At 54.5% G+C, this 26,558-nt stretch overlaps 1 long non-coding RNA gene and 1 pseudogene across 1 annotated transcript; one reads left to right on the forward strand and one right to left on the reverse strand.

The window, feature by feature from the left end:
* Window positions 1–580: 580 nt before the first annotated feature.
* The window catches only part of LOC125518084 (putative disease resistance RPP13-like protein 1), a 44,128-nt pseudogene continuing 18,150 nt past the window's right edge, over window positions 581–26,558 (reverse strand).
* On the forward strand, window positions 19,875–21,253 carry LOC125518085 (uncharacterized). The gene is made up of 3 exons (XR_015611847.1): window positions 19,875–20,203; window positions 20,288–20,941; window positions 21,031–21,253. It is a non-coding gene; the product is annotated as an uncharacterized LOC125518085 (long non-coding RNA).

A 26,558-nucleotide genomic window follows, 5' to 3' on the forward strand; every position in this document is an offset into this window, starting at 1 on the left:
GAAAAGAATAAAAGCTAAGCAACATGATCTTAGTAGCTTCTTTGACTAGGACCACGGCTGCTTCCAACAGAGCATTCTTGACTTATCCATAGCATTATGCGTCAACTGTGTAGATAATTGCACGTTTTGGGCCTGCAGCGCGGTAGCTAATTTACCTTTCGTTCTTCATAGCATTAACACACGCAATTACTTCCCAGCTGCCATCATCCATCACATTGCTGCCCAGCCGAGCCACCATGCTGAGATTGTTCACCGATAGCACCAGGAAAAAGGGAGCACGCAAAATAATAGTTGAACTTCTCAGTCCTGGAGGTTCTCCATTAACCCAGTTGAACTGCAATATGAGACAGCCTGAGGCACTATAACTCGTCACAGGTAGCCGGAGCCTGGAGGGCACACATCTTGGTCCTGCCATTATTTGAAGTACACAAATGAAGAAAATAAATGGAGTATTGAAAAGATAAAAAACAACAAAATGCGCATATATTACAAAAGGCTATATATCTTTGCGAGTGCAAAGGGGGCCGATGGGAGCTAATTACCTTTCCGTTCATTTGTAGGTCCGAATCTGAATCACACTTTATACAAACGTCTTCCAGCGGATATGCGCAATCTTTGGCCAACTTTCACCATCAGGTGCCTGGCAGCTCTCCATCAAGCGATCAGAACAACAACATATCTCTATGCGCTGGAGGGAGGATGGAAAATCTGGTAAAGATGATATGTTGGGGCACTCAAAGATCTCAAGATTCTGCAGAGTGGAGAAGCACTTCAGATTTGTTGGCAGGGAAATCATTTTACAATCAACGAATTCCAGTCTCTTGACAGATGTGAAATTTGCGGATTCATCGAATGAAATGAATGGTTCCTTGCATACTTCAATGGAGAGATTTGCTGGAACTGTGAAACCTTCAGCTGAGAGCATGTTTTTGAGTATTGCAGGACTGCTAACAGTGAGTTTGCACTGGACTCGAAACTGTGAGATACACTCAGGAGTGAGTTTCGGAACATCAATCAATTGTACTTTTTCAAGATGCAGGGAAGACAATCCTTCGAGCATACATAAATCTGGCAAGTTCTCCAGTGAGAAGGATTTAACAGAGGTGAGACTACCAACATACTACAAGCATGGGGGGGTTCTGCAACTGGTTATGTGAAAACTAACCATGTGTGGCCAGTCACTACAGAGGAAGTTACCTGCAAGCATACACTTCTCTATCCGGAGGTTCTCAATGGATAATGGCAAGCATTCTGCTCCATGGGCCAACTCTAAAGAAGGGCAGAAATCAAAGCTAACATGTGCAAGAGAGGTCGCGGCTCGTAAGCCCCCTAATGACCCGAGACACCAGCAACAACTGATGCGCAAGCGGCCAAGTTTTGTCAAATGTTTGAGGACCTCTTCTGAAGGAAGTGTAGATAAATTAAAAATATTGTCTAAGAGCAAATTTTCAAGTGAAGCCAGGCCTTCAAGGCAAACAGCTAATGCTTCATCTGTAATACTGCATGAAGAAAGATCAAGTACATGAAGTCCTGATGGTGGAACCAATGGCAGCCCAATGCTCCGTCCATACATGAGTCTCATACTTTGCTCGTGACAGCATATCCATACCTTGATGATATCCTCTTTTATCAAAACTTCCTCTTTCTCTCTCTTTAGAGCACTTTCAAAGTTTTCAACATGCGACAAATCAGCATGCATGAATATCATCAGCTGCTTCAGAAATGAACATTCCGATGAGAGTTTCCTAATTACTGATCCTGAATCCACCTCCCACATCAAACCAAGTTGTGATGCCAAATGGTGGGTCCTCATGATATTCTCTCTCTGATCATTATGTTCCAGCTCATCATGGGAAATAAATATGAGCAATGGGCATCTCTGTACTCTTAACAACTTAAGGCCTAGGGGAAGACAAGGTAATGTGTTCAGGTTTGACAAACTCAGGAGGACAAGTGAAGTGCAGTTCACAAACAGCTCGGTATTGGATGGTAGGCTTTGTAATTTTCTGCAACCAGAAAAGCTCAAATAATTCAAATTCTCAAAATACGAACCATCAAGTAACCAGCCTGGTATTTCCAAGATTCGTAACCCTGAATTGAAAGCGACAAAATTTGAGGCGGTGGGATCAGGCCTTCTAGAATCTCCAAATGTAAGCTATCCTCTGGAGTCGTGTTATTCCCGACATTCCAGGTAAGGTGCAAGCTGCCAAGATAACTTTTCTGATATAACTTCGATTCTAAGGCTTGATCCTTTCCAGTGACATTCTCAAGATGTGTGACACTTAAGCTGCCACGAATCTCGTTCATGTCCCTCAGCTGTTCCAACTCAAATCCCTTTTTCTTTTGCACAGAAAATTTATCCAATTGTTGAAGCAAAGTAAGCTTGCCAATGTTAGGAATCTGAGGCAGTTGCATCTCATCCCGTTCAAGATGTCGTAACTTCCTTAAATTGCAGATTTGTTCAGGCAAACTCCCGACATTGTCATTTAACAGAAGTGATTGCAAGTGGTAAAGAGTACACAGTGACCTCCCCACTCCGGGCCGTAAACCGAGAAGACAGCCGCTGAGCTTCGCCCAACCTCGGCGCGGGCGCTCAGCCACCGCGGCCAAGACGAAGACCGGGACCGCCCACTGCCGCACGCCGCACGCAGGTGCAAATACTGCGCACGCTCGGCATCGTTGACGTGGATCAGGCGATCACCCCGGAGGCCATGAAAGCTTATGATGACATCTTTGCCGCGCCGATCCCCAAGACTGTCCTTGCGGCCATTGCGGCACTAGTTGGGCGCGAGCTTCCCGCCGACCCCTCTGTCGCACCGGTTACTACGGTCATCGCTGGCAGGCCGATCGAGGCCTAGCTGTGCGCTTGTGCCCCCTGTGTCGATCATGCCTTTATGGATTATGGCCTGAAGATTATCGTCTGGAATGTGCGCGGACTAAACACCCGCGCTAGGCGCACCGCCATTCGCTCGCTGATCGTGTCTACCGACGCGTCGATCGTCTGCTTCCAGGAAACCAAGATGGAGTTCATCCACATGTCCACTGTCCTCGAAACGCTTGGTTCGGACTTTGATGACTATGTTTACCTGCCGGCGATTGGCACTCGCGGCGGTATCCTGCTGGCCTGGAAGAGCAGGATGGTGACTGTTGACAATCACATGTTACAGCCCCAACACGCTCACTACCCAGGTTTCGACTCCATCGAGCGTTGACGCCCCCTGGTGGCTGACCATTGTATATGGGCCGCAGCAGGACCAGGAGAAGATCGCGTTTCTTCAGGAAATCCGTGACGTCCGTGCTAATTGCGACGGCCCTTGGATGCTTTGCGGAGACTTCAACTTGATCTACCGAGACGAAGACAAGAACAACCGGAATATTAACAGACGCATGATGGGGCGCTTCCGTCGTGTTATCAACGACCTCGCGCTTAAGGAGGTTTACCTCAACGGTCGACTATACACATGGTCAAATGAGCAGACCCCGCCCACGCTGGTTCACCTTGACCGAGTACTATGCACCACGGATTGGGAGGAGCGACACGGCGAGTGCCACCCTCGCTGCCTTGCCTCGGTTGTATTTGATCACAGCCCGCTCATGCTGGACTGCTCGCCCTCGCCCCCGGTGCACCGGCGCTTCCAATTCGAGGAATACTGGACGCGCATTGCCGGCTTCCAAGACGTGGTTGTGGCTGCTTGGATTTCGGTGGACGACCCGAGCCCGTTCCGTCGCATAATGCGGCGCATGAAGGCCACGACGCGCAGGCTCACGAGCTGGAGCGCTCGCGCCGTGGGCAACATCCGCGACCAGCTCGCGATCTCGCGCGAGCTGCTCCTGCGTCTTGACTCGGCCCAGGAGCTTCGCCAGCTCACGCCCCACGAGGACTGGCTCACAGATCAAGCTGTCATACCTTGGCCTCGCTTCGCTCGAGCGAACTCTGGCTCGACAGCGCGCGCGCGCATCTCTTCTCTCAAAGACGGCGACGCCAACACATCCTTCTTCCATCGCCAGTGCACCTATCGCAAGCAGAAGAACACGATCCACTCCCTGTCGGTTGACGGCGTCGTGCTCACCGACCAGACTGACATGGCCGCGGCGGCCTTCGCGCATTACGATTCTCTGCTCGGGACCGATCGACCTCGAGATTGCGCCCTTGACCTACAGCATCTCATTGAGCCGGCCGCCCTCGACGACCTGGAGGCCCCATTCACCGAAGATGAGATTTGGCAAGCCATTAAACGCCTGCCGGCGCGCAAGGCGCCCGGCCCTGACGACTTTACCGCGGAGTTCCTTCGATCCTGCTGGCCCGTCGTCAAGCACGACTTCGTCTGCGCCTTCCAGCAGCTTCATTCGCTCCGTGGACGAGGATTCAGTTGTCTGAACCAAGCGCTGCTCACGCTCATCCCAAAGCGCGCCGACGCTGCCGGCCTGTTTGACTACAGGCCCATCAGCCTCATCCACCTCGTCGCCAAGATCTTCGCGAAGGTGTTATCTCTCCGCCTCGCGCCCAAGCTGAATGACTTGATCAGTCCCATCCAGAACGCCTTCATCCCCGGACGCAGCCTCCAGGACAACTTCTTGATCGTGCGACAGTCGGCGCGCCTCCTCCACCAGCTGGGAGCTCCGCGCATCCTCCTTAAGATTGATCTCACCCGCGCCTTCGACTCCATCTCATGGCCCTTCCTCTTCGAGGCCCTGCATCGATATGGGTTTGGTGATCGCTTCCTCGGCTGGATCGCCATCCTGCTCTCGTCAGCCAGCACCCGAGTCCTCCTAAATGGTGCGCCTGGCCCGGCGATCTGGCAACGATGTGGACTCCGCCAGGGCGACCCGGTGTCACCGCAGCTCTTTGTGCTTGCTGTCGACACGTTGGGGCGCTTGTTTCGCTGGGCTGCCGAGCTCAACATCCTGCAACAGTTGCACCCCCATCGTGCGATCCCCATCATCTCGCTTTATGCCGACGACGTCATCCTCTTCTGCCACCCCTCGCCTAGCGACACGTTGGCGGTCAGAGAGATCCTGCAGCTTTTTGGCAGAGCTTCAGGCCTGCAGGTTAACTTCCAGAAGAGCACGGCCACGATGATTCGTTGCGCAGACGAGGAGGTCGCTCCGGCCATCACGACGCTGGGATGCCCTATCGCGCAGTTCCCCATCACCTATCTGGGTATCCCCCTCACCTTGCGACGCCCGACTGCCGCCCAACTACAACCCGTCGTCGACAAGACTGCCGGGAAGCTGCCCACTTGGAAGGCGCACCTCATGAACAAGGCTGGACGCCTCGCCTTTGTCAAATCCGTGCTCTGTGCAATTCCCCTGCATCAACTCCTTGTGCTCGCGCCGAAGAAAGTCCTCAGACTCCTTGAGAAGATCCAGAGAGGCTTCCTCTGGGCTGGCCGCACCGAGGTTCAAGGCGGCAACTGCCACGTGAACTGGCGCCGCGTCTGCCGCCCTACACGCCTAGGCGGCCTCGGCATCCATGACCTAGAGCGCGGGCCTTGCCTTGCGCACCAGATGGCTCTGGTTCGCGCGCATGGACGGAAACAGGGCTTGGGCTGGCCTCGATCTGCAGTTCTCCAGTGAGGAACGTGCATTCTTCTTTGCGTCCACCTCCATGGTCCTTGGCGATGGTCGGCGAGCATTGTTCTGGGAAGACCGATGGATCAACGGGCAATCCATCTCTGAGATCGCCCCCCAGCTATACGCCCTCATCCCCAAGCGCCGCCGCAAAATAAGAATAGTGGCCGACGGCCTTCAGGCGCACACATGGGCTTCAGACATTCATGGCGCCCTTGGCATTCAAGAGATTGGCCAATACTTGCTAACCTGGAGGGCCATTGAGAATATCACTCTCTCTGCCGATCCAGACCAGCTCCATTGGAAGTGGAATGCTGCTGGCACATACACCGCCCAGTCCGCGTACCTCGCCACCTTCCATGGCTCTACTTCCTGCCCGGCATGGAAACTTAACTGGAAAGGCTGGGCCCCCCGCGAGTGAAGTTCTTCCACTGGCTCGCTAGCTTGGGACGCTGCTGGACAGCTGATCGTCTCGCTCGCCGCGGACTGTCGCACCCTCCTCGCTGCCCGCTATGTGATCAGATGCCGGAATCGATGAACCACCTGATCATGGACTGCCCCTTCACCAAGCAGATTTGGCATGACATCCTGTCTTGGCTGCACCTTCCTTGCAGCGCGCCTAATGGTGAAAACTCCCTGTCGACCTGGTGGCACACGGCGCGGCAGACCACGCCCAAGCTGATGCGCAAAGGACTTACATCCGCGACGCTGCTGATCCCTTGGATGACCTGGAAGCATCGCAACGATTGTGTCTTCAATGCGTCCACCCCTTCGACTAGCGTCTTGCTTGCAAAGATCAAAGAAGAAGCTGCGCTCTGGGCGACCGCGGGTGCTCGAGGCCTGCGTGTCATCCTCCCATAGACCTGGGATGTCCACTGAAGTTATTTTGTGTTTTCTCGCCTGTAATGGTGCCTCCTAGGAGGATGTAACAAACTATCTCTCTCTTTTCAATATAATGAAACGCAAAAGCCTTTTTGCGTTTTCTCGAAAAAAAAGAGTACACAGTGATCTTGGCAATTCAGAAATCAGTGTTCCAATGATGTTCAAATACCGAAGATGCTTCAACTCACCAACAGATTCTGGTAACTCACTGCTACTGTAGGATGACAAATATAGTACTCGTAACTTCTTCAAATTCCGTAGTATCTGATTAAAAAGGTCACTAACATCATCTACTAGGGGGTCTATGCAGATTATAGTGCATAAATGATGTAGCTTGCAGATACTTTGCTTGTGCTGTGTCATACTTTCAACACGAACAGATAGATGTCGAACAGTGGCTGGTATTTCTGTCACCATATCATCTTCCAATCTGAAGTAGTCTTCTTTGGAGAGTGATTCTGCCAGATCATGAAGGAGATCATGCATAGCATAGTAAGTGTCAGTATCTTTCTCATCAACTGGTTGAAAGAACGAAACAGAGATCATTTCATTGAAGCAATCCCTCCCAACATCTTCCACTCTCTTGTTTTTGTTGCATGACTCAACAAGGCCCTCTGCCATCCAATGATGAACCAACTCATCAATGACATACTTGTGGCCTTTTGGAAACAAGCTGCAATATAGGAAGCACCTCTGCAGACATGGATCTAACTTCTCATAACTCCAGAACAGAGCTCTCAAGGGATCACTTAATTTGTCAATCTTTATAGTTAGAGCATCCTTCCATGCAGTGATATCTGTTTTCCCTTTCAACTGGGAACCCACAACTTTTGCCGCCAAAGGAGATTGTCCAAGCCGTGTAGCAATCTTCTTTGAAAAATCTTCCAACTTTTCACGCAACTGCAGATTTCTGATTTCTGGTCCAGAGAATGCATGATGTTTGAAGAGTGCCAAGAACTGAGCATCATCCATCTTCTCTGAAGGACACACTTCAAAGCAAAGAGCAGTTGGAAATGCATCCCGTCGAGAAGTTACCAAAACTTTGCTTCCCGTATGTTTGGAAACTAGAGGAGCTAACAACTGGTCCCATTCCCTCTCACTGTCAGGTTCAAACCAAACATCATCCAACACAAGAAGGAATTTCCCTGATTTTTGCAGTATCTCAGTCAACTTGCCCTGCAGAGTATCAAGGTTATCAATGCGTGGGCATTCTCCCTGAGAGGCAGACTCGATGATCTCCCGTGTATGACGGCGGACATCAAGTTTGCGTGAGATGCTTACCCACATTGTCACATCAAAATGTTCTTTTACCCTCTTGTCATTGTAAACAAGCTGAGCCAAGGTGGACTTTCCCATGCCTCCAACTCCAACAACGGCCAAACCGGAGTACGTAGTTGTACTAGACTCAGAAGTAGCAGTTGCCTTCGTAAGACACTCTATTATATGATCGCGATCCTTGTCACGACCAATCACTTTCAAAGGTGGTATTGACGTTGTCTCAGGAACAACACCTGATGGTATGGTGGGGCTTTCTGGATTATGACCAACTGGTAAGCAGAGCAGCTCACGGATGTCCTTGGCCTTCGCCAGTGTAGACTTCAGTTCATTCAACTGGCGAACTAGCTTTCTGTTTTTAGAGCTCAGATTGGACAGCCTGCTTTCTGCAGCACGCAGAGATTTCATAAAAGCGTTGCTCATGGAGGAGGCATTGGCTGGCAAGAAATCCTTCCCCTTTACTTTTGTGCTTGAGGAGGTTGTACTCATGCTCGTCCAGCAAGTCTTCTGCTAGGGTAAATGCTTCTTTGAGTTCCTGAAGCCATTTGTCCAACTTTGGCCTATGGTTTCCCTTGTTTGCTGCTTGAATCACTAGCTCAAACTGTGGCATGATAGTGGTCTCCAGTTCATGGATCTCACGCGCCATGTCCACTCCAAGGTATGTTGAAGCATTAGCATGGAGCTTCTTCAAGACCGGCAATGCAGCCAATCTTAAGCCAGCTATAGCTAAGGCCACTTCTGTCATCGGACTGTACACTACCAGAAAAACTGGGTTTGCCGACGGCCAAATCTATGCCGACGGGCCCCGTCGGCATCGCCGCACCTATGCCAACGGCAAAGGGTGGGCCGTAGGCGTAGAAAAGCCGTCGGCATACATTGATCTATGCCGACGGGGCCGTCGGCATAGACGTGGCCGTCGGGACCGCCCGAGATAAGCCTACGGCGCCCGTCGGCATAGGACAGGCCGTCGGCATATCCCGGGCCCAACTCCCTGGTCAGTGCTGATGCTTGACGGCGTTTATCCTACGCCGACGGGCGGTAACGGCGGCCGTCGGCATATCTGTGGCAGAGGTATGCCTACGGCGTAGCCGTCGGCATAGGCCCCTCTGCCACGTCAACGATCCGTATGACACACCACGTCACCGATCCGTGTGTGCACAGATATGCCGACGGCATGGCCATCGGCAAATGTTTACTTTACTTAATTTTTTATATTATCTGTGGCAGAGGTATGCCTACGGCACGGCCGTCGGCATAGGCCCCTTCGCCACGTCATCGATCCCTGTGCCACGCCCCGTCATCGATCCGCGGGATAACCTGCGTGTGTGCACAGATATGCCGACGGCCTTGCCGTCGGCATACGTATATTTTACTTTATTTTTTATTTTTACTTTGTTTTGTTATTTTTACTTTATTTTAGTTTTTGTTTTTGCATAAGATAATTATGCCTTATCTAAAAAAACATTCCCGATGGTATATCGATTGCCGCCCCCCGTTACGAACGTCGCTATCGCCGTGTCACGGAGGGGGTAAACGGACGCGTGGGGTCTACACGGAGGGGATCTTGCTGTGGTTCTGGCCCGGATGTTGCTCCAGAGTGTTCCTATGGGCTGACCTAACACAACCGGGTGGGGAGGTCCACTGGTCAAAGCCCGTCCGTGCAAAGTCAAAGGGCTAGATCGCGTGGTCAATCGCTACAGGGTTAGGCGGGACGGGGGCCCTGGGGGGGTAGCAATGCCACCGGAGCGTGGCACCGGGCCCTCATACATGCGGGGTGGTGTGGTGGCATGTCTGAAGAGGCGGCACGCGTGTCCGGGGTGTGCCCCCCCCTCACAGACGGCGCCGCCGCCGGCACCTGGAGGGGGGAAACGGACGCGTGGGGTCTACACGAAGGGGATCTTGCTGTGGGTCTGGCCCGGATGTTGCTCCAGAGTGTTCCTATGGGCTGACCTAACACAACCGGGTGGGGAGGTCCACTGGTCAAAGCCCGTCCGTGCAAAGTCAAAGGGCTAGATTGCATGGTCAATCGCTACAGGGTTAGGCGGGACGGGGGCCCTCGGGGGTAGCAATGCCACCGGAGCGTGGCACCGGGCCCTCATACATGCGGGGTGGTGTGGTGGCATGTCTGAAGAGGCGGCACGCGTGTCCGGGGTGTGCCCCCCCTCACGGACGGCGCCGCCGCCGGCACCTGGAGGGGGGAAACGGACGCGTGGGGTCTACACGGAGGGGATCTTGCTGTGGGTCTGGCCCAGATGTTGCTCCAGAGTGTTCCTATGGGCTGACCTAACACAACCGGGTGGGGAGGTCCACTGGTCAAAGCCCGTCCGTGCAAAGTCAAAGGGCTAGATCGCGTGGTCAATCGCTACAGGGTTAGGCGGGACGGGGGCCCTGGGGGTAGCAATGCCACCGGAGCGTGGCACCGGGCCCTCATACATGCGGGGTGGTGTGGTGGCATGTCCGAAGAGGCGGGACGCGTATCCGGGGTGTGCCCCCCCTCACGAACGGCGCCGCCGCCGGCACCTGGAGGGGGTAAACGGACGCGTGGGGTCTACACGGAGGGGATCTTGCTGTGGGTCTGGCCCGGATGTTGCTCCAGAGTGTTCCTATGGGCTGACCTAACACAACCGGGTGGGGAGGCCGACTGGTCAAAGCCCGTCCGTGCAAAGTCAAAGGGCTAGATCGCGTGGTCAATCGCTACAGGGTTAGGCGGGACGGGGGCCCTGGGGGTAGCAATGCCACCGGAGCGTGGCACCGGGCCCTCATACATGCGGGGTGGTGTGGTGGCATGTCTGAAGAGGCGGCACGCGTGTCCGGGGTGTGCCCCCCTCACGGACGGCGCCGCCGCCAGCACCTGGAGGGGGGAAACGGACGCGTGGGGTCTACACGGAGGGGATCTTGCTGTGGGTCTGGCCCGGATGTTGCTCTAGAGTGTTTCTATGGGCTGACCTAACACAACCGGGTGGGGAGGTCCACTGGTCAAAGCCCGTCCGTGCAAAGTCAAAGGGCTAGATTGCATGGTCAATCGCTACAGGGTTAGGCGGGACGGGGGCCCTGGGGGTAGCAATGCCACCGGAGCGTGGCACCGGGCCCTCATACATGCGGGGTGATGTGGTGGCATGTCTGAAGAGGCGGCACGCGTGTCCGGGGTGTGCCCCCCCCTCACGGACGGCGCCGTCGCCGGCACCTGGAGGGGGGAAACGGACGCGTGGGGTCTACACGGAGGGGATCTTGCTGTGGGTCTGGCCCGGATGTTGCTCCAGAGTGTTCCTATGGGCTGACCTAACACAACCGGGTGGGGAGGTCCACTGGTCAAAGCCCGTCCGTGCAAAGTCAAAGGGCTAGATCGCGTGGTCAATCGCTACAGGGTTAGGCGGGACGGGGGCCCTGGGGGGGGTAGCAATGCCACCGGAGTGTGGCACCGGGCCCTCATACATGCGGGGTGATGTGGTGGCATGTCCGAAGAGGCGGCACACGTCTCCGGGATGTGCCCCCCTTCACGGACGGCGCCGCCGCCGGCACCTGGAGGGGGGAAACGGACGTGTCGGGTCTACACGGAGGGGATCTTGTTGTGGGTCTGGCCCGGATGTTGCTCCAAAGTGTACCTATGGGCTGACCGAACACAACCGGGTGGGGAGGTCCGCTGGTCAAAGCCCGTCCGTGCAAAGTCAAAGGGCTAGATCGCGTGGTCAATCGCTACAGGGTTAGGCGGGACGGGGGCCCTGGGGGGGTAGCAATGCCACCGGAGCGTGGCACCGGGCCCTCATACATGCCGGGTGGTGTGGTGCATGTCCGAAGAGGCGGCACACGTCTCCGGGATGTGCCCCCCTTCACGGACGGCGCCGCCGCCGGCACCTGGAGGGGGGAAACGGACGTGTCGGGTCTACACGGAGGGGATCTTGTTGTGGGTCTGGCCCGGATGTTGCTCCAAAGTGTACCTATGGGCTGACCGAACACAACCGGGTGGGGAGGTCCGCTGGTCAAAGCCCGTCCGTGCAAAGTCAAAGGGCTAGATCCCGTGGTCAAACACTACAGGGTTAGGCGGGTCGGGGGCCCTGGGGGTAGCAATGCCACCGGAGCGTCGCACCGGGCCCTCATACACGCGGTGTGGTGTGGTGGCATGTCCGAAGAGGCGGCACACGTCTCCGGGATGTGCCCCCCTTCACAGACGGCGCCGCCGCCGGCACCTGGAGGGGGGAAACGGACGCGTCGGGTCTACACGGAGGGGATCTTGTTGTGGGTTTGGCCCGGATGTTGCTCCAAAGTGTTCCTATGGGCTGACCGAACACAACCGGGTGGGGAGGTCCGCTGGTCAAAGCCCGTCCGTGCAAAGTCAAAGGGCTAGATCCCGTGGTCAAACGCTACAGGGTTAGGCGGGTCGGGGGCCCTGGGGGGGTAGCAATGCCACCGGAGCATCGCACCGGGCCCTCATACATGCGGGGTGGTTTGGTGGCATGTCCGAAGAGGCGGCACACGTCTCCGGGGTGTGCCCCCCCCTCACGGACGCGTTGGATCTACACGGAGGGGATCTTGTTGTGGGTCTGGCCCGGATGTTGCTCCAAAGTGTTCCTATGGGCTGACCTAACACAACCGGGTGGGGAGGTCCACTGGTCAAAGCCCGTCCGTGCAAAGTCAAAGGGCTAGATCCCGTGGTGAAACGCTATAGGGTTAGGCGGGACGGGGGACCTGGGGGGTAGCAATGCCACCGGAGCCTTGCACCGGGCCCTCATACATGCGGGGTGGTGTGGTGGCATGTCCGAAGAGGAGGCACACGTCTCCGGGGTGTGCCCCCCCTCACGGACGGCGCCGCCGCCGGCACCTGGAGGGGGGAAACGGACGTGTCGGGTCTACACGGAGGGGATCTTGTTGTGGGTCTGGCCCGGATGTTGCTCCAAAGTGTACCTATGGGCTGACCGAACACAACCGGGTGGGGAGGTCCGCTGGTCAAAGCCCGTCCGTGCAAAGTCAAAGGGCTAGATCCCGTGGTCAAACGCTACAGGGTTAGGCGGGTCGGGGGCCCTGGGGGGTAGCAATGCCACCGGAGCGTCGTACCGCGCCTCATACATGTGGGTGGTGTTGTGGCATGTCCGAAGAGGCCGCACGCGTCTCCGAGGCGTGGCCCCCCTCACGGACGGCGCCGCCGCCGGCACCTGGAGGGGGGAAACGGGCGCGTCGGGTCTACACGGAGGGGATCTTGTTGTGGGTCTGGCCCGGATGTTGCTCCCGGGTGTCTCTATGGGCGGACCTGACACAACCGGGTGGAGAGGTCCACTGGTCAAAGCCCATCCGTGCAAAGTCAAAGGGCTAGATTGCATGGTCAATCGCTACAGGGTTAGGCGGGACGGGGGCCCTGGGGGTAGCAATGCCACCGGAGCGTGGCACCGGGCCCTCATACATGCGGGGTGATGTGGTGGCATGTCTGAAGAGGCGGCACGCGTGTCCGGGGTGTGCCCCCCCCTCACGGACGGCGCCGTCGCCGGCACCTGGAGGGGGGAAACGGACGCGTGGGGTCTACACGGAGGGGATCTTGCTGTGGGTCTGGCCCGGATGTTGCTCCAGAGTGTTCCTATGGGCTGACCTAACACAACCGGGTGGGGAGGTCCACTGGTCAAAGCCCGTCCGTGCAAAGTCAAAGGGCTAGATCGCGTGGTCAATCGCTACAGGGTTAGGCGGGACGGGGGCCCTGGGGGGGGTAGCAATGCCACCGGAGTGTGGCACCGGGCCCTCATACATGCGGGGTGATGTGGTGGCATGTCCGAAGAGGCGGCACACGTCTCCGGGATGTGCCCCCCTTCACGGACGGCGCCGCCGCCGGCACCTGGAGGGGGGAAACGGACGTGTCGGGTCTACACGGAGGGGATCTTGTTGTGGGTCTGGCCCGGATGTTGCTCCAAAGTGTACCTATGGGCTGACCGAACACAACCGGGTGGGGAGGTCCGCTGGTCAAAGCCCGTCCGTGCAAAGTCAAAGGGCTAGATCGCGTGGTCAATCGCTACAGGGTTAGGCGGGACGGGGGCCCTGGGGGGGTAGCAATGCCACCGGAGCGTGGCACCGGGCCCTCATACATGCCGGGTGGTGTGGTGCATGTCCGAAGAGGCGGCACACGTCTCCGGGATGTGCCCCCCTTCACGGACGGCGCCGCCGCCGGCACCTGGAGGGGGGAAACGGACGTGTCGGGTCTACACGGAGGGGATCTTGTTGTGGGTCTGGCCCGGATGTTGCTCCAAAGTGTACCTATGGGCTGACCGAACACAACCGGGTGGGGAGGTCCGCTGGTCAAAGCCCGTCCGTGCAAAGTCAAAGGGCTAGATCCCGTGGTCAAACACTACAGGGTTAGGCGGGTCGGGGGCCCTGGGGGTAGCAATGCCACCGGAGCGTCGCACCGGGCCCTCATACACGCGGTGTGGTGTGGTGGCATGTCCGAAGAGGCGGCACACGTCTCCGGGATGTGCCCCCCTTCACAGACGGCGCCGCCGCCGGCACCTGGAGGGGGGAAACGGACGCGTCGGGTCTACACGGAGGGGATCTTGTTGTGGGTTTGGCCCGGATGTTGCTCCAAAGTGTTCCTATGGGCTGACCGAACACAACCGGGTGGGGAGGTCCGCTGGTCAAAGCCCGTCCGTGCAAAGTCAAAGGGCTAGATCCCGTGGTCAAACGCTACAGGGTTAGGCGGGTCGGGGGCCCTGGGGGGGTAGCAATGCCACCGGAGCATCGCACCGGGCCCTCATACATGCGGGGTGGTTTGGTGGCATGTCCGAAGAGGCGGCACACGTCTCCGGGGTGTGCCCCCCCCTCACGGACGCGTTGGATCTACACGGAGGGGATCTTGTTGTGGGTCTGGCCCGGATGTTGCTCCAAAGTGTTCCTATGGGCTGACCTAACACAACCGGGTGGGGAGGTCCACTGGTCAAAGCCCGTCCGTGCAAAGTCAAAGGGCTAGATCCCGTGGTGAAACGCTATAGGGTTAGGCGGGACGGGGGACCTGGGGGGTAGCAATGCCACCGGAGCCTTGCACCGGGCCCTCATACATGCGGGGTGGTGTGGTGGCATGTCCGAAGAGGAGGCACACGTCTCCGGGGTGTGCCCCCCCTCACGGACGGCGCCGCCGCCGGCACCTGGAGGGGGGAAACGGACGTGTCGGGTCTACACGGAGGGGATCTTGTTGTGGGTCTGGCCCGGATGTTGCTCCAAAGTGTACCTATGGGCTGACCGAACACAACCGGGTGGGGAGGTCCGCTGGTCAAAGCCCGTCCGTGCAAAGTCAAAGGGCTAGATCCCGTGGTCAAACGCTACAGGGTTAGGCGGGTCGGGGGCCCTGGGGGGTAGCAATGCCACCGGAGCGTCGTACCGCGCCTCATACATGTGGGTGGTGTTGTGGCATGTCCGAAGAGGCCGCACGCGTCTCCGAGGCGTGGCCCCCCTCACGGACGGCGCCGCCGCCGGCACCTGGAGGGGGGAAACGGGCGCGTCGGGTCTACACGGAGGGGATCTTGTTGTGGGTCTGGCCCGGATGTTGCTCCCGGGTGTCTCTATGGGCGGACCTGACACAACCGGGTGGAGAGGTCCACTGGTCAAAGCCCATCCGTGCAAAGTCAAAGGGCTAGATCCCGTGGTAAAACGCTACAGGGTTAGGCGGGACGGGGGCCCTGGGGGGTAGCAATGGCACCGGAGCGTCGTACCGGGCCCTCATACATGTGGGGTGGTGTTGTGGCATGTCCGAAGAGGCGGCACGCGTCTCCGGGGTGTGGCCCCCGTCACGGACGGCGCCTCCCCTCCCCTCCCCTCTGTGTGGTTCCGGGAGAGGAGAGGGCTGAGCGGTTTAAAAAAAATTAAAAATCTATATGAAATAATAATACATAAAAAGGAAAATTATAACTATAAAAAAATTTAAAAATCTATATAAAATAAAAAGAATAAATATATAACTATAAGAAAACATTAAAAAATTTATATAAAATAAAAAAGGAAAATAAAACTATGCCGACGGCAAGGCCGTCGGCATAGCTTAGGCCATACGGTAGGCTTTACGCGGATCAGTGACGTGGGTAATAAAAAAATATAGAAAAAAGTATGCCTACGGCTAAGCCGTCGGCATAGGTGACACGTGGCCTCCTCTCGTATGCCGACGGCTTAGCCGTCGGCATAGTCTGCCTTATCCACCCGCGGGGCGAACCCCCTCCACTCATTCCCCATCGCGCCCCCGACGCTCCCTGCCGCCCCCACGCTGCGCCGCCGCTCCACCCGCGCCGCTCCCCGCCGCCTGCCGCCGCCCGTGCCCCTCCCCGCCCCTCGCCCCGACCCTCTCCGCCCCTCCTCGCTGCGCCGCCGCTCCACCCGCGCCGCTCCCCGCCGCCTGCCGCCGCCCGTGCCCCTCCCCGCCCCTCGCCCCGACCCTCTCCGCCCCTCCTCGCTGCGCCGCCGTCCACCCGACCCCGCCCCGGCCTCCCAACCCCACCCCGACCCCACGACGTCGCCGTCCACCCGGCCCGCGCGGACCCCTTCTCGCGCCGCCGCCGGCCGCAGGGCTCCCCGCCCTGGCTCGGCCTCCCGGAGCCCGCAGGCCGCCCCAACGAGCACTCCTGGGCGCGGCTTCGGCCGGCCCTGCTCCCAGCCCCAGTGAGCTCCTCCCTCCATCGCCAGACGCCGCCGTGCCCGCTCCCAGCCCCAGTGAGCACCCGTTGTTCTCGTTCCTTGTGTTCATGGTGGCTGGATGAATAGATAGATGCTAGATAGATGGATGGATGCTAGATGAATATATAGATGGATGCTAGATGAATAGATAGATGGATGGATATTTAGATATATACTAGATAGTTTTGTGTAGTTTTATTAGGTATTTACATACATACTAGATAGTTTTTACTAAGTTTGTGAATATAGATGAATTAGATATTGGGCAAATTTGTGATAGATGGATGGATATTGGTCAAGTTAGTGTTATGGTCATGTTGATTCATATATAAGAAGCAAATCGAGGCACTTGGTTTCTAAAATACTTAATAAATATTTTTTTTTGCAATTTGACATTTTGTTTCATGTAGATTCATAATGTTGTGCCAAATGGTTAATGTGAGGTGAAGACCTAATTTTTTTCACTTGATGGAATTAACAGGATTTGTGGTGTTCCCATCTTCGTGGAGTGACCGTCGACGTTGGAGGTGTTGGTCCAGGATCGTCCCTCCTTTGATCGACTACATCCTCTACATCGGAGGGTGAGCAGCAATTCCATGACCCCGTCCACTTTTTTTCCATGTCACTTAAATTTTCACATCAAGTCGCGTAACCTAGGTCTCCCGTCCGAAAGGGTTGCATCGATAAATATGCATTCAATTGCATATTTATCACCGCAGCTCTTTCGGATTGTCCAGCGCTTTCCACGGACAGCCCGAGGATGTGTAGATTGGGTACGTTGTTCATGCTCTACCCCGTTCCGAGACAGGATTTCGGCGGCGCCTCCCTGTTGTTCTCCGGATGCACATTCTCTCGGCATTTTGCCGAGACATGTATCTGGAGAACAGCAGGGAGGTGCTGCCGAAATTTTGTCTCGGAACGGGGTAGAGCGTGGACAACGTACTCAATCTACACATTCTCGGGTGGGATTAGGACCCATCTTTACCTATTAGAGATGTAGGTGGATTAAACGCGGTAGAAACTGAAAATTTGATGTGATTAATTTAAGTGAATCCTTAATTATGTTGTGTGGGTTGCAAAAAAGCAGAGGATGGCAGATAATCAGTGGATGTACAGTGGTTTTATCCGTCGGAATCGAGTAACATCAGAGTGGATCGCGAAAACCGATGTGTATTTGAAGGAGATATTCCGTCGTCCAATGAGAATTATCCCACCATGCCCCTGTGCGAGATGTGCCAGACGTCACCGTAGAAATCAGACGGACATGAGTGAGCATCTTCGCACGCACGGATATATGCCAAACTTTGACATGCCGCCGATAAACATAGCCGAGCAGGACCGTGGTAGAGAGGAGGTGATGCGACAACGCATCGATGGATATGAGGACGACGGGGTCAGGGACATGCTAGATGATGTCGTTGTTGAAGAAACGGAAATGCGACACCTTCAGAGAATGAACCGGAGGAGCCGGAGGCAACCGCAAAGGCCTTCTTGGAGGTCTTGGCCTCGTCGAAGAAACCTCTTTATGCGGGTGCGAAAATATCTCAGCTGGATGCCATCTCGCAACTGATTGCAGTCAAGGCTGAGTACGGCTGTAGCCAGAAATGCTTCGAAGCATTCCTGGGAGTATGGTCTAACAGCCTCCCTGAGGGTCATGAACTGCCGAAAAGCATGTACGATACAAAGAAAATCATGAAGGCACTCTCTATGGATTATGAGAAAATAGATGTTTGCCCGAAGAATTGCCTTTTGTTTAGGCACGAGTATGCGGATGACAAGTACTGTAGGAAGTGCGGTTCGTCTCGGTACATTGAGGTGGTCGGTGAGGATGGTGAGAAAAAGCAGCTAACCATCCCTGTTAAGGTTCTTCGGTATCTTGATTTTATAAAAAGACTGCAGCGCCTTTTCATCACGAAGGAGTCTGCCAAAATGATGAAGTGGCACAAGGAAGGTATAAGGTACAATCCAAAAAAAATCATACATCCATCGGGAGGGAAAGCATGGAAGTCATTCGATGAAGAATACCCCGAGGAAGCAGCCGAGGCTGGGAATGTCAGAATAGCCATATCAGGTGATGGGTTGAATCCATATGGTATGTCGTCCAATCCATACAGCTGCTGGCCTGTGTTTGTAATTCCGCTCAATCTTCCTCCCGGCGCCCTAATGCAACGGAAGACCATGTTCTTGTCGCTCATCATTCCGGGGCCTGACTACCCGGGGAAGCAATTGGGTGTGTTTATGCAGCCGCTTGTGGATGCTTTGCACCATTCTTGGTACTTTCCGAGGTTGACATACGACCGGGATCTGCGGAGAAATTTCTTGATGAAAGTTTGGTTGCACTATTGCATGCATGACTTTCCCGGCTATGCTCTATTCTGCGGATGGTGTACAAGCGGTAAGATGCCATGCCCAGTGTGCATGCAGGCTCTGCGAATGATTTGGCTGAGTAAGGGTGGCAAGTATGTAGCCTTTGACCTGCATCGACAGTTCCTCCCGCCAGACCATCCAGACAGGGAAGACAAGAAGAACTTCACGAAAGGTCGGGTTGTTCATGAAGTAACCGAGATTCCAACATAGAGGTGCCCCTAGAGGAGGAGGGGGCGGGGGGAGAGCCTCTAGAGGACGAGGTGCTGGGGGGAGAGCCACTACAGGGGGTCGCGGCCAGAAAGAGCGCACCCTCACCGACTTAGGGGTGTTGTCTTCGAGGCCCTCCTCTAGTGAGGTACCCTCCTCTAGTGAGGCAGGCGAGGAGGAGGAGGAGGAGGAGGAGGAGGCAGGCGAGGAGGAGGAGGAGGAGGTTGGGGAGGAGGTTGGGGAGGGGGAGGCAGGCGAGGAGGAGGGTGGTGGCGGGGATGATGGTGGTGACGGGAAGGGGGTTGACACGAAGGGGTGGCTGCGTGGCAACGCAAAGCTACCAAAGCAGGTTCCTGCTACTAAGGAGCAGAAGTGGCTCATTGAGCCCACGGGAAAAGAGTAAGTGGTTCATTATGTTGCTTGTCACATGCTTGTTCCGGTTGTTATTTATTTTTCTTGTCACATGCTAATAGTTCATTCTTTTGCAGCAACTGGATATATTCTAAAGGGGTCCGTATTCCCAACGGCCTCATCACCATCTTGCTGAAGTTATATTGGCCGGGGTTGTACTGTCCTGATCCAGTCAGGCAGCCGGACCGTCGGGTTTTGGCCACGAGCTGGGACCACTGGGAAGCGGCCCGCCACGCGGACCATGAGACCCATGCCAAGGCCGTGATCACTACTTTCTGGGTGAGTTCTCTTCAGAAGCACAAGTCCATTCTAGTTTCATGAATGATTTAACTCATGGCTTCTCCCATTCTTGTTTCATGCATGATTGTAGAAATACTATCGAGTTCTTCCGGAGCACAGGGCTAGAGCGGACCAGATCGTGCTGCGCCAATGCAAGAAGAAGGACTGCCAGATGCAGTACGAGGTGTGCTATGTGGCCATCTCCACATACTACCACGACTATCTTTGTGTGAAGATGACCAAGGAAGAAGCGCGGAGGATGGGCATTACCTTGGAGAGGCCCGAGTTCTTGGCGGTAAGTATAAAAGATTTTTCATTATGCTTTCATTACCTTGTGGTACATTATGCTTTATGCTTCCATAACACCAATTTGGACACACCTACATGCCATTATGCTTTTATTATGTAGGTGTGTCCAAATTGGTGTTATGGAAAAGACGAGTCCTGGGCGGCATTGGTGGATCTTTGGTGTGATGAGGCTGGAGCCTGGGCGGCTATGAGAACCCAAAATAAGGCTAACCGAGGGACGGAGGGAGTACATGCTCAGGGAAACCGAAACCACTATCTCCACAAGGCAGTTAATGTATGACTAACCCCATTAAACATTCTTCTTCTTCTATTTACCATCACTTTCTTATGTATGACTAACCTCTGTTTGGTGGTGCAGGAGGAGAAACTGAAGCGGCCGCTCTCACACATGCAGGCGTGGGAGATCGCCCATACGCGGAAGGACCCCAAGCCTGGCGAGCCCAAGTACTACGGCAAGAAGACCGAAGGGAGGAAGAAGGCCTACTCCGAAGCGTATCTGGAGTTACATCCTGACACACCTGACCCCATTGCGGCGCCTCTGGACGACATGGCGGTGGTGAGGATGGGGCCCAAGGAGCACGGTCGGGATGCGGTTCTCGATGCTGTGATCACTCCTAGTATCTCCTACACACAGCTTCGTCGGATCAACCCGAGCCTGAGCCAGCGCACGAGCCAGCCAGTGACTAGTACACAGTCCCTCTTTCAGGAGCAACAATCTGTAAGTATTTTCCCTCTTATCTTCATTTCTCACTTCATTTTCCGCATTTAGTAGTTTTATGAGTTCCATCATGTCATACCGTAGGCCTACATGGAGTACACACGCCAGGAGACCATGGCGTGGCATCAGAGGCTTTATGAACACCAAGTGCAGAGGGATAGCCAGATGCAGCAGGCTTTTCAGGATATGGCGGCCGGCAGGTGTCCTCAGTTCCCTACAGCACAATGCCCTCCAGCACAACCAGTGCTGATGAGCTTTGAGGAGTTTGTGGCACAGAACGCTGGCCCCTCGCCGGTTAGTTCATCCCCAATCTATTCACCCAAAGCATGTCATGCCTTTCAACACAGTCATAAATCCCGTGCATATGTCTTTTCAACATGCAGGGAACAGGTGGATCTACCGTTGGCGGTGGTCTTCGCAGCACTCCGGAGACACGGAGCCCGACCACTCCGATCCACGGAGGCGGAGGCGGTAGCGCTGCCGCTAGCACTGATGACCTGGACTTTGGCCGTCTTGGCGGTGACGACCTCCGCGGTGCTCGATGATGCTTGAGATGTGATGGTGATGCTTGAGATGACTTGTGTGTGCTGATGATCATTTAGCTGACTTGTGTGATGATGCTTATGCTTACATTCGTTGATATGCTTATGCTTGTGTGATGATGATCTATTGTTGTCATGATCCTTATGCTTATCCTTATGTGCTGTTATATATGTGATGTTATCTGAATTGAACTGATTTGAAAACAAACAGGAAAAAGAAAAAAAATTAAAAGCAAACTATGCCGACGGCTAGGCCGTCGGCATAGGGCCAGCGTGAGCTCCCAGTTGCTGACATGTGGGCACCTATGCCGACGGCCTAGCCGTCGGCATAGTTTGAAATTAAGCCGACGGCCTGGCCGTCGGCATAGCTACCCACGTGTCAGCAACTGGGATCTCCGTTTGAAGGACTATGCCGACGGCCTGGCCGTCGGCTTAATCTCCGACTATGCCGACGGCAGGGCCGTCGGCATAGCCCTGGCCCACGAGCAGCGGCCGGTCGGCACAGTTTTCTGCTAAGCCGACGGCCAGGCCGTCGGCATAGGGGTGCCACGTGGAGACAAGTGGTTGGGCAGACTTGACGGCGGCCGCCGTTAGGCGATAACGTTGCCGACGGCCTTCGCCGTCGGCATAGATGTACGGACACCGTCGGGATAGGTCTTATGCCGACGGCCTTTCTATGCCGACGGCCTTTCTGGCTACGCCGACGGATATTTTGCCGACGGCCCTATGCCGATGGGGGCCGTCGGCATAGGCCTGTCCCGACGGCCATTCAGGGCTATGCCGACGGCCCTGGCCGTCGGCATAGGGTGCGATTCCGGTAGTGGTAGGCGAGGCCACTAGGCTGAAGGAGAGTTTATAGAAGAAAATAAGAGAACAGACTATGTATGGAGATGATGGAACACATCGTATGGAGATGAACAAGTACAATGGAAAATAGGAGCAAAAGCTATAAAGACAATTTCCCCTCTTTCCTCATTTTTTTTAGGTGTGGAATGGCGTGAATAAATTGAAAGATGAGCACTGGAAGGACGCAGTGATGGATGAAAAACACGTTGAGTGGGAAATGAGGAGATAAATTTGTCAACTTTAATGGAGATAGGAAACCTACTGGCAGATCCGTAGGCAATGGAAAAACTAAGAATACTACTTTTGAGTGTGGGAAATTACCAGAATAAATGATAGATGACCAATGAGAGTGCTTCACATCGGGCGTAGTAGAAACAACCAGTGAATATTACAGTGGATAGAAAACCTGTTGGAGTAGAAAATCACGGGCTAAATTAGCCGGTTGCAGGTACAAACAACCAGTGAATATAACAGTGGATAGAAAACCAGTAGGAGTAGAAAATCACAGGCTAAATTAGCCAGTTGCAGCAACAGAGAAAATAAACAGAACCCTACATCCAGATTTGCAGAGGAAAACAGAGGAGCATAGTGTTGAGCTTACACAAATGAAGGAGTGAGAAACAGGAGCACCGAGGCAAGGTTGCAGGAGAGGCTGAAATCCCCAAACAGCAGGTCAAACAAGGCAATAGCAGATCTGATCCAGCTACTTGCATTTTTTTAGTTTAGCTGACAGGCCTTGCTAATAAACTAACCAGTAACCTATGCGGACAGACACAGATCACTGATCGATAATTAAAGTACATAAAGTAGGCTAGACGCATGACATCACACTATAGAGGACTCCCAAAATGCGACACTACTGTGTGACTAAATACAAACAACCAGTTTGTAAGCCCTGAAGCATCACGAATTAGAGTCATGTTCTTCTCCTTACCATGGTGGTGGTTTGGTGTACATGGTGGTCCAGTAACAACAACACTGAGCATACTGCGTACACATACATGGAACGAACAAGGAAAGTGTCACACTCCCAACACCGATCTAGTTCATCATCTCGAATTACAAGGGAATACTTAGGGTTGGAGGAGAGGAATTGGGGATCTGGGAGTGGAGGAACAGGGGAGGAGCAGAGTAGCTGGGGGAAGAAAGTACTTTAGCCTATTACAATCTCGATGCCGTCCTCGACGGCCCTCTGTTCCTTTAACAGTCACAGCTCCCAGCTCGCTGGGTCGGACCACTTGCTGGGCTTCGTTTTCCTTCTGGGCCTTGGCTCGTCCTGCTGGGCCCCGCGTGGGTTGGCGTTGGGCTCCCCGGGTGTGACATCCCCCTCCGCTTCAGTCGCGGCTTGCCCCCAAGCCGTAGCTCCAGGGAAACGAGTCCGAAGCTCGAAGAAGTCCTCCCATGATGCCAGCTCCTTGGGTTGCGACGACCACTTGATCAGGACTTGAGGAATCTTGCTCGCACCTCGAGTGACCATGCGCCTTGCCAACACCTCCTTGGGGAAATCTGGAGAAGAATGTGGCGCTGGCGGCTCCGGCAGCGCAGTCACCACCTCCGTGTCCTTAGGCAGCGCCGAGCGCAACAGGGACACGTGAAACACTAGGTGTACCCTGCTGGATGGAGGAAGTTGCAGTTTATAGGACACCTTGCCCACCCGCGCCAAGACTTGAAACGGACCAAAGAATCTGAAAGAAAGTTTGTGGTTAGCCCGCGGCGCCACCGAGACCTGGACGTACGGTTGCAGCTTCACAAAGACCCAGTCTCCCACCGCGAAAGACCTCTCTGACCGTTTCTTATCAGCTTGGTCCTTCATCCGTTGTTTGGACCTTTCCAGATGCTGTTTCAGCAATGCGATCATCACCTCGCGTTCATGGAGCCAGGTCGCAAGGTCCGCTGGCGCTGTTGCGGATGCATCCACAATGCCAAAGTGACGAGGTGGGTGACCGTACAATAACTCGAAAGGAGAAGCCTTGAGAGCAGAATGAGCTGAAGTGTTGTACCAGAATTCAGCGAGGTGCAGCCACTGAAACCACTTGTGAGGGCATGAATGGAAAAAACAGCGCAGATAAGTTTCCATGCACTGATTCACCCGTTCCGTGGTTCCGTCAGTTTGCGGGTGGTAGGCAGAGGACATCCTGAGCTCCGTCCCTGCCTGCTTAAACAGTTCTCTCCACAACGTGCTGGTGAACACCCGATCCCGGTCAGAGACAATGGCATAGGGCAGCCCATGGTGTTTATAGATCTGCTGCATGAAGATACTCGCCACTTGGATTGCAGAGAATGGATGTGCCAGAGGAATGAAGTGTGCATACCTCGTTAACTTGTCCACCACCACCATAATACAGGAGTATCCACGTGACATAGGTAGCCCCTCCACGAAATCCATTGTCACCGTGTGCCAAGCGTGTGGAGGCGTAGGTAGGGGTTCGATTAGCCCGGGGACTCGTACCTTCTCAGTTTTTGCTTGTTTACAAACATTGCAGGACGAAACAAAGTTTGCTACCTCCCGTCGCATGTTTGGCCAGGCAAAGAGTCGTCGAAGCCGGGCATAAGTTGCCTGTTCCCCTGAATGGCCCCCAGTTGCGCTGGAGTGAGTTGCTTGGAGAATCTGTTGTTTCATGGCTGCATTATTCCCCACCCAGACTCGTCCTTTGTACAAGATGACCCCATCGCAGACCGTATACATCAGCCCAGCCTTCTCATTCCCTTGGCAGCTCTTTAGAATGTCCTGCGCACTTCCATCGTGCTGATACCCTTGCACCACATCATCTAACCAGGCTGGTAAGGTGACTGAAATAGCAGCCACCCCGGCATCCATTCTGGACAGAGCATCTGCCGCCTTGTTCTCAATCCCCTTTTTATACACAATTCGGTACTGCAGCCCCATGAGCTTGGCGTACGCCTTGCGTTGCCAGGAGGTAACCAGCCTCTGGTCTCCCAGGTGGGCAAGGCTACTGTGATCAGTGCGAATCACAAATCCCCCCCCCCCTTGAAGATAAGACCGCCATCGCTCGACTGCCATCAAGATCGCCATAAACTCCTTTTCATAAGTGGACAGACCGCTGTTTTTTGGTCCTAATGCTTTACTGAGGAAAGCGAGTGGGTGACCGTTCTGAGTGAGGACTGCCCCAACCCCAAATTCTGAGGTGTCCGTCTCGATTTCAAACGGTTTGTCGAACTGGGGCAAGGCGAGAACAGGGGCTGAGATCAGTGCCTTTTTCAGATGTTGGAATGCCTCCTCGGCTTCGTGGCTCCAGACGAAGATCAAATCCTTCTTCAGCAAGTTTGATAGTGGCCGGCTGATCAGCGCAAAGTCGCGGACGAATCGTCTGTAATATCCCACCAGGCCTAAAAACCCTCTAACCTGCCTGACGTTGCTGGGAACTGGCCAGTTTTTAACTGCTGAGATGTTTTTCTCATCGGTAGCCACCCCCTGGGCACTGATGACATGGCCTAGATAAGTTAGTTCCCGCTGGGCAAATTTACACTTGGATCTTTTGACTTTCAACTGATGTTCCTTCAATAATTCAAACACCTTTCGAAGAAGCTGGACATGGGCCCTTAATGTGTGGCTGTAGACTAGGATATCATCCACAAAAACCAATACTCCTTTGCGAATCAGTGGTGACAGCACAAAATTCATCATTCCTTGGAATGTTCCCGGAGCATAGGCAAGCCCATACGACATGACTTTGAATTCATAATGCCCAAGGTGGGTTTTGAAGGCCGTTTTGAACACATCTTCCGGCGCCATCCTAATCTGATGGTAGCCAGCCTTGAGATCCAAACTTGTAAACCATACTGCTCCCGCTAACTCATCCAAGAGCTCCTCTACCACCGGCATTGGAAACCGGTTCTTGACCGTGATCGCATTGAGGTGTCGATAATCCACGCAGAATCGCCATGACAGATCTTTTTTTGAACCAAGAGCACGGGTGAGGCATACGGGCTGTAACTCTCCTGTATGATCCCTTGACGCAGCATCTCTTTTACTTGCCTCTCAATTTCGTCCTTTTGGAAAGGGTTGTATCAATACGGTCGGATATTGACCGGCTGAGCCCTGGGAATCAAAGGGATTTTATGGTCAAAGGGGCATGCTGGAGGCAAGCCCGAGGGGTCTTGAAACAGTGATTCAAATTGCACCAATAACTCCGCAATCTCTGGTGGATTTTCCAGTTCATCCCCACCTTTCTTCTGATCAGGAACTGTTTCCAATTGAACTAACTGGTGTATGTCATTGTGAATCATCAGGAAGTGCAGTTGTTCCATTGATACTGGGTGGCACTCATCCATCTTGGGTTGCACTCCTCTCAGGGTAATGCGCTTGCCATGATGGGCAAAGGACATTTGTTTCTGCCCCCAATGCACATCCATGGGACTGTGCTCTTCCAGCCAATCCATGCCGATGATCATGTCATAACAACCCAACGGAAGGACTTTCAAATCAGTACAAAACTTGTGCCCTTGAACAGACCAACTGCACCTGGTAATCTCCTGGTTGCACAACAGCTGCCCCCCATCTG

This window comes from Triticum urartu, chromosome 7A (genome assembly GCF_056163025.1).
Source record: "Triticum urartu cultivar PI428250 chromosome 7A, HENAU_Tu73, whole genome shotgun sequence".
NCBI classification, from domain to species: Eukaryota; Viridiplantae; Streptophyta; class Magnoliopsida; order Poales; family Poaceae; genus Triticum; species Triticum urartu.